The following is a 13183-nucleotide window of genomic DNA, read 5'->3' as shown; positions in this document are numbered from 1 at the left end:
AGATGAGGAAACCTTAATTTGTATTGGTCAGTGAAGACCACAACAATTGACTGTACATACCTGGATGTATACAGCAAAAATTTGGTATTCTGCGTTTCATTTTTCAAATTCATATTTTTAAGTGGAGCTTAGTTGTTAATGTTTAGCAAAGTTTTTGTTTGTTTAGTTTGTTTCATGAACAATTTGTTGTTTCAAATCTCTTACCCAAGCCACGAACTCACTAAATGGACACAGGCACCATCTCTTAACATCTCTAAGGCACGTGCAGGAGGACTGGTTTCAAACTGTGTGGTGGGAAGCTGAAAAAGAGGGGACAGCATACAAACACACCTGCCGAAAGCTCCTCTTCTACACAGCTGGCAATGGTGTGATAGCTATGTCCTCTTTTTCATCTAAAACGGGGGCGTAAGGTAGCCACCATGATGGTATGTACCAGTTTCTGGGTATCTCGGAGCTGCTGTTCAGCTCAGCTTCCAACAGACATCTGGTTGGCCACTGTGAGAAAGGATGCTGGATGCTCTCTGACTGGAGAGATGTGAAAAGGGGAATTCCCCAAGATTTGGCGTTGGGCTAATTTAGGGCTTCAGGATGGGCTGTTCAGCATCTACAGCTCTGCCTCCAACAAAGGAAAATGGTGGGAGGTTCAGGAAAAACAACTGGGGTGGGCTGCTGCTGCCTGAGGAAATCAGCTCACTCTGTCTACTAGTAGAGCTGGCCCTGTGTTATCTTGATGAACAGGTGGTGTGGCCACTATTGATGTAGTGGCTAGAGTGGTAGATTGGGGATGGGGAGCCATGGGTTCAAATCCTCACTCAAATCCTTATGTCAATCACTCTTTCTCACCTTAAGGGTAAGAACACAAATTAGTTAGGGCATCCTTTCTGCTGCGTTCCTTGAGGGAGATTAGATACTCTTTTTGCTAGTAATGATTCGGTTAACGTGGGAGGAATTATTATGCAGAAAGTCAGGGATAGGAATACAGGAGCTGCCTTATATCAAATCAGACCATTGGTCCATCTACCTCAGTGCTGTCCAAACTGACCGGCAGCAGCTGTAGATGGTTTGAAATTGGGATCTTCTGCAAGCAAAGCAGATGCTCCAGCACTGAGCTACCTGCGGCCCTCCCTCTCATAGTCATTTTGGCTGAATGGATATGTGCGTTGCATTCTCATTTGTATACAGTGGTATCTTGGGTTACATATGCTTCAGGTTACATACGCTTCAGGTTACAGACTCCGCTAACCCAGAAATAGTACCTCAGGTTAACAACTTTGCTTCAGGATGAGAACAGAAATCGTGCTCCGATGGCGCGGCAGCAGCGGGAGGCCCCATTAGCTAAAGTGGTGCTTCAGGTTAAGAACAGTTTCAGGTTAAGAATGGACCTCCGGAACGAATTAAGTACTTAACCCGAGGTACCACTGTATAGCCATCTTTTCTATGATATATGTATACTTAGGAGAAATCATGCCTAATAACACACCAACTATACTTCAACAGAAGTTTTTTGTTCTATGTTTGGCTCCAAGACCTACCTCTGCATCAAATCAACAGTGTACTATAAAATGCCATGAACCAGTTATTTGGAAAGAAAGAATAACAAAAATAGTCCTGAGATTTTATTTTGCCAGTGATCAGAAATCATTATGCACCAAAACCCAGAAGAGATTTCATGGTCATTTGGGTGAAACCCCACGTTTGACAAATGGAAACAAAGGGCTCATTCAGGATTTTGTTTGCTCCATGTTTCCTTTCTCCCCCTGCTTTTCCTAGGGAAGCAGTGGGTTTTCCCAGGGAAAGCATTGGGACAAAATAAAAACCTCTCAGACCCATGTCTGGAAATCATGGAACAAACAAAAGAAATCACAGGATGAAGGGAAGAGTTGATGAGCCCAAAGCTTAATACTTTAAAGAAAAAAAGATTACATTGGAATGGCGACTGTTAAAGTTTCATGAAGCCACTAGATGGGGATCTTGAGTCAGTCATCTCAAAATATTATTTGGCTTAAAAAAACCTATTTTATCCTAGGCAGAATTCATGCATTGCAACTTTATTCTTTGGGCATTTGAATTTTTACCCAGCCATGTGGCTAACGATGGAAAATTCACAGGTCCAATGTATATATTTTAAACACAGGAGCCAAATGAGGATTCCATTTCATGATATAAGCATATGTGGGAATGGTTTTTGGGTCTACAATGACATGACATATGCTCCAACATCATGTTTGTTTAAAAAGCCGTTCCAGTGGAATTTTTCTGCCCCTCCCCTGTTTTCTAGGAGGCCTACCATTTATTGTAGAAATAATCTGCCTTCTAACAGATAAAAAGAAGGGGGAGAGTAGGAAGAATCCTTTGCTGAAAGGGACCACAGTGACCCAATTCATGTTGTTTGCTGTGTGAATAAAGCAGCTGCCAAAATCCTTTGGACTCTATCACCAAGATCTTGGCTTCTCTGTCTCTTCCTCCCTACTGTCTCTTGCCCAAGGCTGTCTCCTCAGCCATACTCAGCTGAAAGCACTTTTCTGAGCCAAGCACAGGAGAGGCAGCAAAACCACATCCCAGAAGCAGGAACCTGTTCCAGGTTCAATCTCAGGCACCACCAGGTAAGGCTGGGGAAATCCCTGCCTAGAGAACCACTCCCAATCAGAGTAGGTAGGACTTGGTTAGATCAACCTATTCTCTGACCTGGTATAAGGCATCTTCCTGTATTCCTAATTTCCCTCATTACAGAAAAGGCCATAGCTTCAGTGGTAGAGCATCTGCTTTGCATCTAAATCAGGTGTGGGGAACCTGTGGTCCTCCAGATGTTGCTGAACCACAACTCCCATGAGCCCCAGCAAGCGAGGTCAATGGATTGGGATGATGGGAGTTGTAGTTCAGCAACAACTGGGCAGGGTCAAAGGGCCCCCACAGCTGATCAAAATGCTGCAAACAGCCACAGGCAGACTTAATGCATGTATTTGGGAGACGCCCAGTTATAACACTGTTTGGGAGGGAGGTGCAAACCAGAATTAATTTGAACTGCAATGAATCCCTGCAGAGAAGGAATTGTGTGTGTTGTAATAGCTATACCTAATAAGTAGAGGTTGATTGAAGTGTAGAAGAGATGGTTCCATGCTAGCAGGTAAAATAATAATTCTTCCAACATTGGAAATCACTGAATGGATGGATGACCTTCTGCGACTGGCTGCCCATGTAAAGATCCCGTTCGTTAAACTGAAAAAGGTAGAGTTTTCTTAAGATTGTGAATTGGGACTTCATTGAACTCTGAGTGTTGTACAGTAAAACTCCCATAATCTCTGACCATAGTAGCTGGGGCTGATGGGAGTTACTTTTATTTATATTTATTTATAAATATTCCACATTTTACATTTGTCTCTTCATTTATTTCCCTTTCCTTATTATGTGACTGGAATATGTTGATGGAATTATAATTGTAGTGAGCTCTTAAGTGCCCTGCAGGAGTGAGAGGAAAACCAAGGAGAAGAAACTGAAAGAGAAACTATAATCCAAAAGAATTTGGGAAAATTTTAATAAACGGTTAACAACAAATGCAAAGTTGGTGTCTGTTGTTTTTGGCATGTGAAGGCAAGACTGGGAAGGACTTTCCAGTACAGCTTGGCATAGTAGAAGCTAAGTGTGGCTAAAAGTTAAACCGTATGCATAAGTTCAATGGGATTTACTCCGATGTAAGCATAGGCTTGCTTCCAAAAAGACGTATGTTCTCAGTTGCTTTTTAATATACCCCTCTGTATAAAATATGGGGTCCTTATTGACAAACTGAACCAGAGGAATCAAAATTTTAAAAAAGCTCACTATGAACTGTACTCACAACTGACAATCTATAGTTTAAACAGAGGTCCCTCCCAAGCTAGTTCTTGAATAGTGTATAGACCTTTTTTTTGTCTGGAACTTGTTTTGTTCAGCACTGTTGGACGAAAGGGAAAGCGAGGAAGGTTTTCTGTGAAAATAAGGAGAGGTGTACAAAGGAGTTATGGCACCTCTTCCTGCCAGCTTTCTGTCTTGAGTTCAGCTCCCTTCTATTACCTGTGAAGTGCCTGGACATGAAAATCACCAAAATTCCATGTCATTATTTTTAGCAAAAGGGAACCGTTGCCAATTCTTTCATTTTTTAAAGTGAAATAGGCTTTGTTCTCTAAAACGTTCTTCTGTCTCTCATGCGATGCAGCGTTGGTCAGGACAGCAGCCTGCCCTTAACGTCTCCCTAAAAACGAGCCTGACCCTCTTTTTTGCTCAATTTGCAAAGTGCACAATGCAGCTCGGAAGAGAATATCTTTGGCTTGAGATTGTTTCTGTCCTCTGCCCAAAAGATGCCCAGAAGTGAAACGAGAAAGGATGAAATGACTTTTTTCCTATGTATATACTCAACTCCAAGCTGAGTTGAGATCATTCCTGGGGCAGTAAAGCAGGTGAAGAAAAAGAAAAGGAAGCTGATTTTCTTACATCAAGCCTAGGCAACTGTTCATACAGAAACCACCGTCTTGTAAGGCATTTCTCTGGAAATGTATGCCAGGCTGGAGAGGAAGAATCCAACTGCCCAGCGACAGTCAGCTGCTTTTCTAAAGCAATCAGTTTTGAAAAATCTATTCTAAATAAACAATTGTTTCCCAATGTGAGCGAATGATTCCACCAGCTGCAGAAGGGAGCCGGGTGCTCTGCGGCAGACGACTCTGTCAGGATAAAGGGGGATAATAATATATTAAAGACACGAGATGCATGAAAAATGTCATTAAATAAGTCTTTACTAGCTTTGAAATGGTGATGGTTTGCATAATTGATTAATCATAAGGGGGCACTTTTGGTCACAGAAATTATCATTATTACAGCTCTAAAGTCAAATAATCTTTCTACTTATAAAAATATGCCATTTTACCCTCAGATCTCCCCAAGATTTCTCCTTTCTTTTAGGCTCTCTGACTTTACAGCCTTTAATAAATGAATGGTACTTAATCAGGAGGGCAGGGAAAATACCACTGCATGTTCCCTAGGCTGTGGAGGTTTTGTGCATAAGACCTAGGCTAGTGGATCCAATCTTTTGTTTAACTGGGGTGAGTCCATCAGTGGAATCTGAACTGTGCCTGGGGCCATCGCTACTGGATTGGTGTCTAGTTCAGCCTATTCCCAAAGTTCAGGAGGGCTACCAAAGCCAAATTCCTAAACTCTTCCTACATATCAGCTTAGCCCCAGCTACTGAAATCCAGCACAGATATAAAAGGCATATTTATTGTTTTGGGGAGATGCGTACATTTTGGGTTTGCCTAGTTCTTCAGAGTGTAGTCTGTGCCTAAGCAGCAGCTACCAAGAATATCTTTTTTTTATATATATAAATATTTATTGACAATTTTTTTTATAATTACAATACAGAGAAACAGTGTAACACATATCTTAACATATTTTCTTAACTTCTTTGGACTCCCTCACATCTCCTGCTCCTGCGTTCCTAAATATAAAATTTTAACCAGCAATTTATCACCTTATTTCCATTCTTATTTTCTAATTTTCCAATTGTATCTCTAGTTTTAGATATCATTTATTCAAACCTTAAAGATTTAAATTTAGCCTGATAATTATCCAAAATTTGTCTTTTCTTAAATTTAACTTATCTTCATGTTTCACTTCATCTAGCTTAATGATGCCATGTTATTTATAATCTAGCATCCTTCTTAACATTCATACAATTTACAATGTTTCTGTAGGTAGGTCTTGAATTTCTTCCAGTCTTCTTCCACCGTCTCCTCTCCCAGGTCTCGGATTCTGCCGGTCATCTCAGCCAGTTCCATGTAGTCTATCAGTTGCATCTGCCATTCTTCCAGTGTGGGTAAATCTTGGGTTTTCCAATGCTTGGCGACGAGTATCCTTGCTGCCGTTGTTGCATACATAAAAAATGTTCGGTCCTTCTTTAACACCCTCTGGCCGACAATACCCAGAAGGAAGGCCTCTGGTTTCTTAGGAAAGGTATACTTAAATACCTTTTTCAGCTCATTATATATCATTTCCCAAAAAGCCTTCACTCTAGGGCAAGTCCACCAGAGGTGAAAGAACGTTCCTTCATTTTCTTTACATTTCCAACATTTGTTATCAGACAAATGGTATATTTTTGCAAGTTTAACTGGGGTCATGTACCATCTATATATCATTTTCATAACATTTTCTTTCAAAGCATTACATGCAGTGAAATTCAGCCCAATGGTCCACAACCTTTCCCAGTCCTCAAACATGATATTATACCCAATGTCCTGTGCCCACTTTATCATAGCCGATTTGACCGTTTCATCTTGTGTGTTCCATTTTAACAGCAAGTTATACATTCTTGAAAGTACTTTAGTCTTAGGCTCTAACAATTCCGTTTCCAACTTCAATTTTTCCACCTGGAATCCTAACTTTTTGTCAAGTTTAAAAACTTCTTTAATCTGAGCCTAATGTAACCAATCTCGCACTTTATCTTTCATTTTCTCCAAACTCTGCAATTTCCAATTATCTCCATCTTTTTCTAATATTTCCCAATACTTCGGCCATTCGGCCTCCATATTGAGTCTTTTCCGGGCCTTAGCTTCCAGTGGTGAAAGCCACCTTGGAGTTTTATTTTCCAGTAAGTCTTTATATTTTGTCCAGACATTAAACACTGCTTTTCTGACAATATGGTTCTTGAAAGTCTTATTAATCTTAACCTTGTCATACCATAAATATGCATGCCAACCAAAAGCATTGTTAAAACCTTCCAAATCCAGTACATCAGTGTTTTCGAGAAGCAGCCAATCTTTTAGCCAGCAGAAAGCTGCTGATTCATAATACAGCCTTAAGTCTGGCAGGGCAAAGCCCCCTCTTTCTTTCGCATCAGTTAATATCTTAAACTTGATTCTGGGCTTTTTGCCCTGCCAGACAAATTTGGAAATATCTCTCTGCCACTTCCCAAAGCACTCCGTTTTGTCCACAATCTGTAAAGTTTGAAACAAAAACAGCATTTTTGGCAATACATTCATCTTTATAGCAGCAATCCGGCCTAACAAGGAAAGTTTCAATCTTGACCAACTTTCTAAATCTCTCTTAATTTCTGACCAACATTTCTCATAATTATCCTTAAATAAGCTCAAATTTTTTGCTGTTATGTTTACCCCTAGGTATTTTACTTTTTTAACCACGTTTAACTCTGTCTCTTTCTGAAACCTTTCTGACTCTGTAACTGTTAAGTTTTTTTCCAGTACCTTAGTTTTTTGCTTGTTTAATTTAAATCCCGCCACCCGACCAAACTCTTGAATCAATTGTAATACCCTTTTCGTACTAGATTCTGGCTCCTGTAAAGTCAAAACCAGTTCATCTGCAAAAGCTTTAAGTTTGTACTGTTTCGCTCCGACCTGGATTCCTTCAACCAACCGGTCTCCTCTAATCATGTTCAAGAGCACCTCCAGGACCGAAATGAATAACAGGGGAGAGATAGGGCAGCCTTGTCGTGTTCCTTTTTCAATTTTAAACTCTTCTGTCACCACATTGTTAACTATCAGTTTGGCCTTTTGTTCTGAATAAATTACTTCTATCCCATTTTCAAATCCCCTTCCCACTCCCATCCCTTCCAAATTTTTCTTCATAAATTTCCAGGAAATATTATCAAAGGCCTTCTCTGCATCTATAAAAATTAACACAGCTTTTGTATTGATATTTGTTTGCAGAAGTTCCAAAATATCAATAATGTTCCTTGTGTTAGCAAACAAATGTCTACCTGGGAGAAAGCCTGCCTGGTCCTTATGGACCACCTCATTTAAAACTTTTTAAAATCTATTTGCTAAAATGTCTGCAAATATTTTGTAATCCACATTTAAAAGGGAGATGGGACGGTAGTTCTTGAGTTGTGTCTTTTCCGTTTCCAATTTAGGTATCAATGTGATGAAAGCTTCTTTCCACGATTCCGGCGCCTTCTTCCCCTCCAAAATTTCATTGCCAACTTCCATCAATGGCTGTATCAAATAGTCTTTCAATGTCTTATAGTACTTGGCAGTGAGCCCATCTGGCCCTGGAGATTTGCCCAGTTGCATATTCTGAATGGCTTGTTCAATCTCTTGTTGTGTTATTTTACAATTCAGGATTAATCTATTCTCTTGTGATAGTTTTGGTAGTCCATTCTTTATCAAAAATTGCTCTATCTCAACCTCATTTTGCGGCCCTTGAGTATACAATTGTTTAAAATATCTCTGGAAGCACTTTCTAATCTCCACAGGGTTCTGAATGTTTCTTCCTTCAATCTCTAAATTTGTAACTGTATTTAGTTTTTGTCTCTTCTTCAACTGCCATGCTAGCAGTTTCCCACATTTGTTCGCCGATTCAAATGTTCTTTGTTTCATTAGTTTAACTTTCCACTCTATTTCCTGGTTTATCAATTTGGAATATTGTGCTTGATAGAGTTTAATTTCTCTCAGAATCGGCTGTGACTTCAGTTTTGATCTTAATTTCTTCTCACATTCTTTAATTATCTCCAAAATCATGTCTTTTTTCTCATTTTGTGTCCTTTTCTTTACAGCATTCTGTTGTATCAAGAACCCCCTCATCACGGCCTTACTTGCGTCCCAGATAATTCTTTTTTCCACCGTAGTGTTCAAATTTATCTCGAAATAATCCTTCAAAGCTTTTTGGGCCTTCTTGGTAATCTCCTGATCTCGAAACAGATTGTCATTCATCTTCCATCTAAAGGAGCCGGTTGGTAGTAGTCTCATGTCCATCTTTACTGCATTATGGTCGGAGCAGGTCTTTGGGCAGATTTCCACCTTTCTGATCTTAGGTGCCAGACCTCTAGATATCCATATTTGGTCAATTCTTGTCCATGTCAGTTGGGCTTCAGAAAAAAATGTTCCCTCTCTTCCCAAGGGGTTCTTTGTCCTCCAAATATCAATCAAGTCCATATTGTCAGTCAGTTCGAAAAAAGTCTTAGGTAGTCTGCCATCTTTTGTTACATTTTGGCTTTGTGACTTATCCATGTTGGTTGATACCACCCCATTCATATCTCCCATCATAATGATGTTGTCATAGTCCAGATAATCCAGCATACTCTCATGCAACTTCTTGTAGAATTCCGATTTCCCCTCATTTGGTGCATAAATTCCTAATATCAAAAGCTTCTCTCCTTGATGTTGTATCTCAATTGCCAAAATTCTTCCTTGCTCATCTTTGAACATAAATTTTGGTGACAGGCTCTCCTTTGCATAGATCACCACTCCTCTTTTCTTCACTCGGTCCGAGGAAATAAATTCTTGGCCTAATCTTTTATTTATTAACACTTTTTTATGGAGCCTAGTCACGTGTGTTTCTTGCAAACAGATAATGTCCAATTGTTCTTTTTTCAATATGTGAAATATCTTCCTCCTTTTTTCCGGGGAGTTGCATCCATTAATATTCCAGCTCAAAAGTTGCAGAGACATCCTGAATAAATCTGTTATTGCTCTGGTGGTGGTATCTTTTTCTCTGGATCTTCAGGTTCCGAAGGTGGGGGTACAACTAATGGTCCAGGCCCCGGGGGTATTTCAATCCCTTTCTGAAGGTCCTCTCCGTAGGCAATCAAAAATTTGTCTCTATCTTCAGCTGTTTTAATTTTAACCTTCTTCCCTCTGAAAGTGAAGGATAGTCCTTGAGGGAATTCCCACCTAAAAATGATTGAATTGCTCCTCAGCAGTTTGACCAGTTCAAGGTAGGTGGATCTAAGGTCCAAAAGTTGTTTCGGAATATCTTTATAAATTTCAGCTCTTCTATCCAAAATGTCCAGTGACTTTCCGTAGTGTAGGCCTAGTATTTTGTCTCTTTCCTCCTTCGATCTCAAAGTTATCAAACAATCTCTGGGCTTGTCTTTCCTTGCAAACTTTCCAAGTCTAAAAGCCGATACAATTTTAAAGTCTTTTTCCTCCTCCAAAGGCCAGAATTTAGAGAATTCTTTAGTCAGGAACTCAATTAAGTTTTCTTGTTCAAGTTCTGGTATTGACCTCAATCTTAAGTTATTTTCCCGATTCCGTAGTTCTATCATAGACAAATACATCTGTTGCTCACCAACTTGTTTATAGAGTGGTTTCACCTCTTGTTCTAGGTTTTCAACTTTTTGACTGGTTGCCTCAGCCAATTTGCGGTTTTCTGCAGTGGCATCAGACAACTGTCCAATTGATTGTACGTTCAGAGCCACTTGTTCAGTTATTTTGTTTAAACAGGCTGCATTTTGGTCAATCTTGGCCGTTTGTTCATCCACTTTCTTGTCCAAAGATTCCAATTTTTCAAAGATTTTCTCTAGTATTGAGCCAGATGCTCCTGCAGCCATATCTTCCAACTGTAATTGCTCAGTTTCTTCCAACGGCAGAGTAGGAACAGAAGATCTACGTGCCTGTGAGGCTAAGGCTAAAGTTGTTTGTCTAGTTTTTACTCTGGCCTCTTTTTTTCTTGCGCCACTCATTCCAGTTTTGTCTAATAGTCAAGGTCAAACTAAGTTGTTCCCATAGGAATACGGCAGCCCAGAGAGTAAACAGTCAAATAGGAGGAAAGGAAAGAGAAAGTAAAATAAAGTCACAACTGTAAATCCAATATCCTCTAGAGGGAGCTCAAAATGTCTTGAGGGAAGAAGCCAAGACAATAAAAGTCAGTAAAATCCAATTTAGTTTCCAGGAACCCTCAGTTAACTTGTAATTAGCAGAGTTGGTTTAGAAAGCATTACATTGTCTCTAACAAGTGCCAGAAATGATGTTTCAATATAGCAAGTCCATAAACACTCAGGTTGTAACAAACCTCAGTTACAAAATGTCAAAGTCTGCAGTCTGACAGTTCTATTATTCAGGCAGTCCAAATACCTGAGCTTCTCAGTAAAAATTGTAATTCCAAAAGAAGAAGTTTAGCACAGTCCAAGTAAAAGATAAATCACAAAGATAGGTTAAATCCTCACTTTACACAAAGGCAGCTTCAATGGATGCACGGATCAGTTGTTTTTAACGTCTCTTCAGAGGCTCCAAACGTCAAAAACTTTTGCTTTGAAGTTTAAGCAGCAGCGGAAGACGGACTTCCTGTTTACATCTCCCGCTTTTAGCCGAATTTGTAACAATTTAAACTCAGATTTTTACAGTCCTTTCTTACTCACGGGTTGTTGCTTTTTCAGGATCAATTATTTCCAGGAAAAAAGGTCAGCACTCACCGACAGCGGCTGTGCGGCTTCACTCCACAGGAATAGCGATCGACTCACAGCGCCGCGACCCCCTCCACGATCAGAGGCTCCTTACGGGGTCCCTTCTCGGTTTCGGGGGACGCTTCTGGCGCCCGCCGAGTCCCACGGCCACAGGCTCTTGCTACCTGTGGTTTTTCGGTGCGGGTCTCCGCTTCGCCGTAGCGGACGACCCGTTTCTTCGGAGCTTCCTCCTCACAGCGCGAGGAGGACCGCCATTGCCGTTCGCGCCGCCTCCGGAAGTGCAGCTACCAAGAATATCAAAGGGCTTATTCACACTTACCCTTTGTCCACAATCTGTGTCCAAGCGTTGTTTTTTTTGTCTTGAGTTTTCCCTGCATAAACCTGTTCTTTAAAGCTGAATCAGAGCAAATGTCAATTCGGGTTTTCCGTGAATTGGTGTTTCCTCCAAGTGAGCTTTAAAGAGTTGGTTTTCACAGGGAAAGCTCTGGAGAGAGAGAGAGAAAGACACAGAGCTTTAAATTGTGGATCATGCCTAGAAAGAGCAGATGAAAGATAAGTGTGGATAAGCCCTTAGTTGGTATCCAGCTTTTGAATTCAAGGAGATGGTTTCAGACAAATATGGACATTGCATTAGAACACGAAAGAGGAGGGACAGTTCTCATGTTGAAATCTTCTTGCAGGTTTTTGTGTTACAGATTCACAGAGTTGGAAGGGACCACAAGGGTCCTCTAGTCCAGTGTTTCCCAAATTTTTTCTGACTGTGGGCCCCTTTCAACCTCGTTTCTCTCCTGTGGCCCCCCATGGGCATAGCCAAGGGGAGCAGCTGCTCCCCAAATAAGCAAAAATCAATACAAATCTGAGGTTTTGCACCCCCTAACAAAAGCCTGCCCCCTAACAAAAATCCTGACTATGCCCATGCCCCCCGTTATGTTTTGTTTGTAAATAGAAAATGTTTTATATTTTTTATAATTTATACAGAACACAATTACATAAAATGATAGGAACATAATGAAATATTGTTGAAGCAGAAAAACATAGAATCATAGAGCTGGGAGGGATCCCATTGGTCATCTAGACCAACCCCTGCAATGTCGGAAACTCAGCTAAAACATCCATGGCAGATGGCCACCCAACCTCTGCTTAGAAACCTCCAAGGAAGGAGTGTCCAGAACCTTTCGAGGGAGATCAAACGTCCATGTATTATTAAAAGTAAACAACACTTATTTGACCCCAGTTATTTGACACAGAGGGGGAAACCTACAGATACAGTCCAAAAGGTGCACAGGGAGTTCTGTATATATGGGAGAATTTTTAAAAGCAAGTGTCTCACTGCCATGGTGCAAAAAGAGCTTGTCATCTGGAGGAGCCCTGGATGCCTCAATAAAACACTATAGTCCCACACACCCTTACCTGGGAGTAAAGCCCACTGAACTCAGTGCAGCTTTCTTCTGAGTAAGGTAAAGGTACAGGGACCCCTGACCATTAGGTCCAGTCTTGACCAACTCTGGGGTTGAGGCGCTCATCTCGCTTTATTGGCCAAGGGAGCCGGCGTACAGCTTCCAGGTCATGTGGCCAGCATGACTAAGCCACTTCTGGCGAACCAGGGCAGCGCACGGAAACACCGTTTACCTTCCCACCAGAGCAGTACCTATTTATCTACTTGCACTTTGACGTGCTTTCAAACTGCTAGGTTGGCAGGGACAGGGACCGAGCAACGGGAACTCACCCTGTGGCAGGGATTGGAACTGCTGACCTTCTGATCGGCAAGTCCTAGGCTCTGTGGTTTAACCCACAGCGCCACCCGCGCCCATAGGCGCCGACTCCATGGGGCCTGAGGGGGCCCGAGCCCCCTCAAAAATTTGTTTGGGGGGGCTCTGCCCCCCCAATAATTTAAGAAAATTATTAGTTAGATTATGCTTTGTAAAATCACAAAATTATGTTGGTATTTTTTATTTTCCTTGTTTGACGATAGTTACCTTTTAAAATACATTCAGTAATGAGTTAAAACAAAGCCACTCCCAATCT

At 41.0% G+C, this 13183-nt stretch overlaps 1 long non-coding RNA gene across 1 annotated transcript in view; it reads right to left on the bottom strand.

The window, feature by feature from the left end:
• Positions 1–3508: 3508 nt before the first annotated feature.
• Positions 3509–13183, bottom strand: part of LOC309349098 — a 38118-nt gene continuing 28443 nt past the window's right edge. Inside the window, exon 2 of the long non-coding RNA XR_014159697.1 lies at positions 3509–4691. This is a non-coding gene — a long non-coding RNA (uncharacterized lncRNA). The remainder of the gene's footprint in view (positions 4692–13183) is intronic.

This window comes from Podarcis erhardii, assembly GCF_964252035.2.
Source record: "Podarcis erhardii genome assembly, chromosome: 8".
Classification (NCBI taxonomy): domain Eukaryota; kingdom Metazoa; phylum Chordata; class Lepidosauria; order Squamata; family Lacertidae; genus Podarcis; species Podarcis erhardii.
Note: the sequence above shows the minus strand (reverse complement) of the source record. Positions and strands in the feature narration are given on the sequence as shown.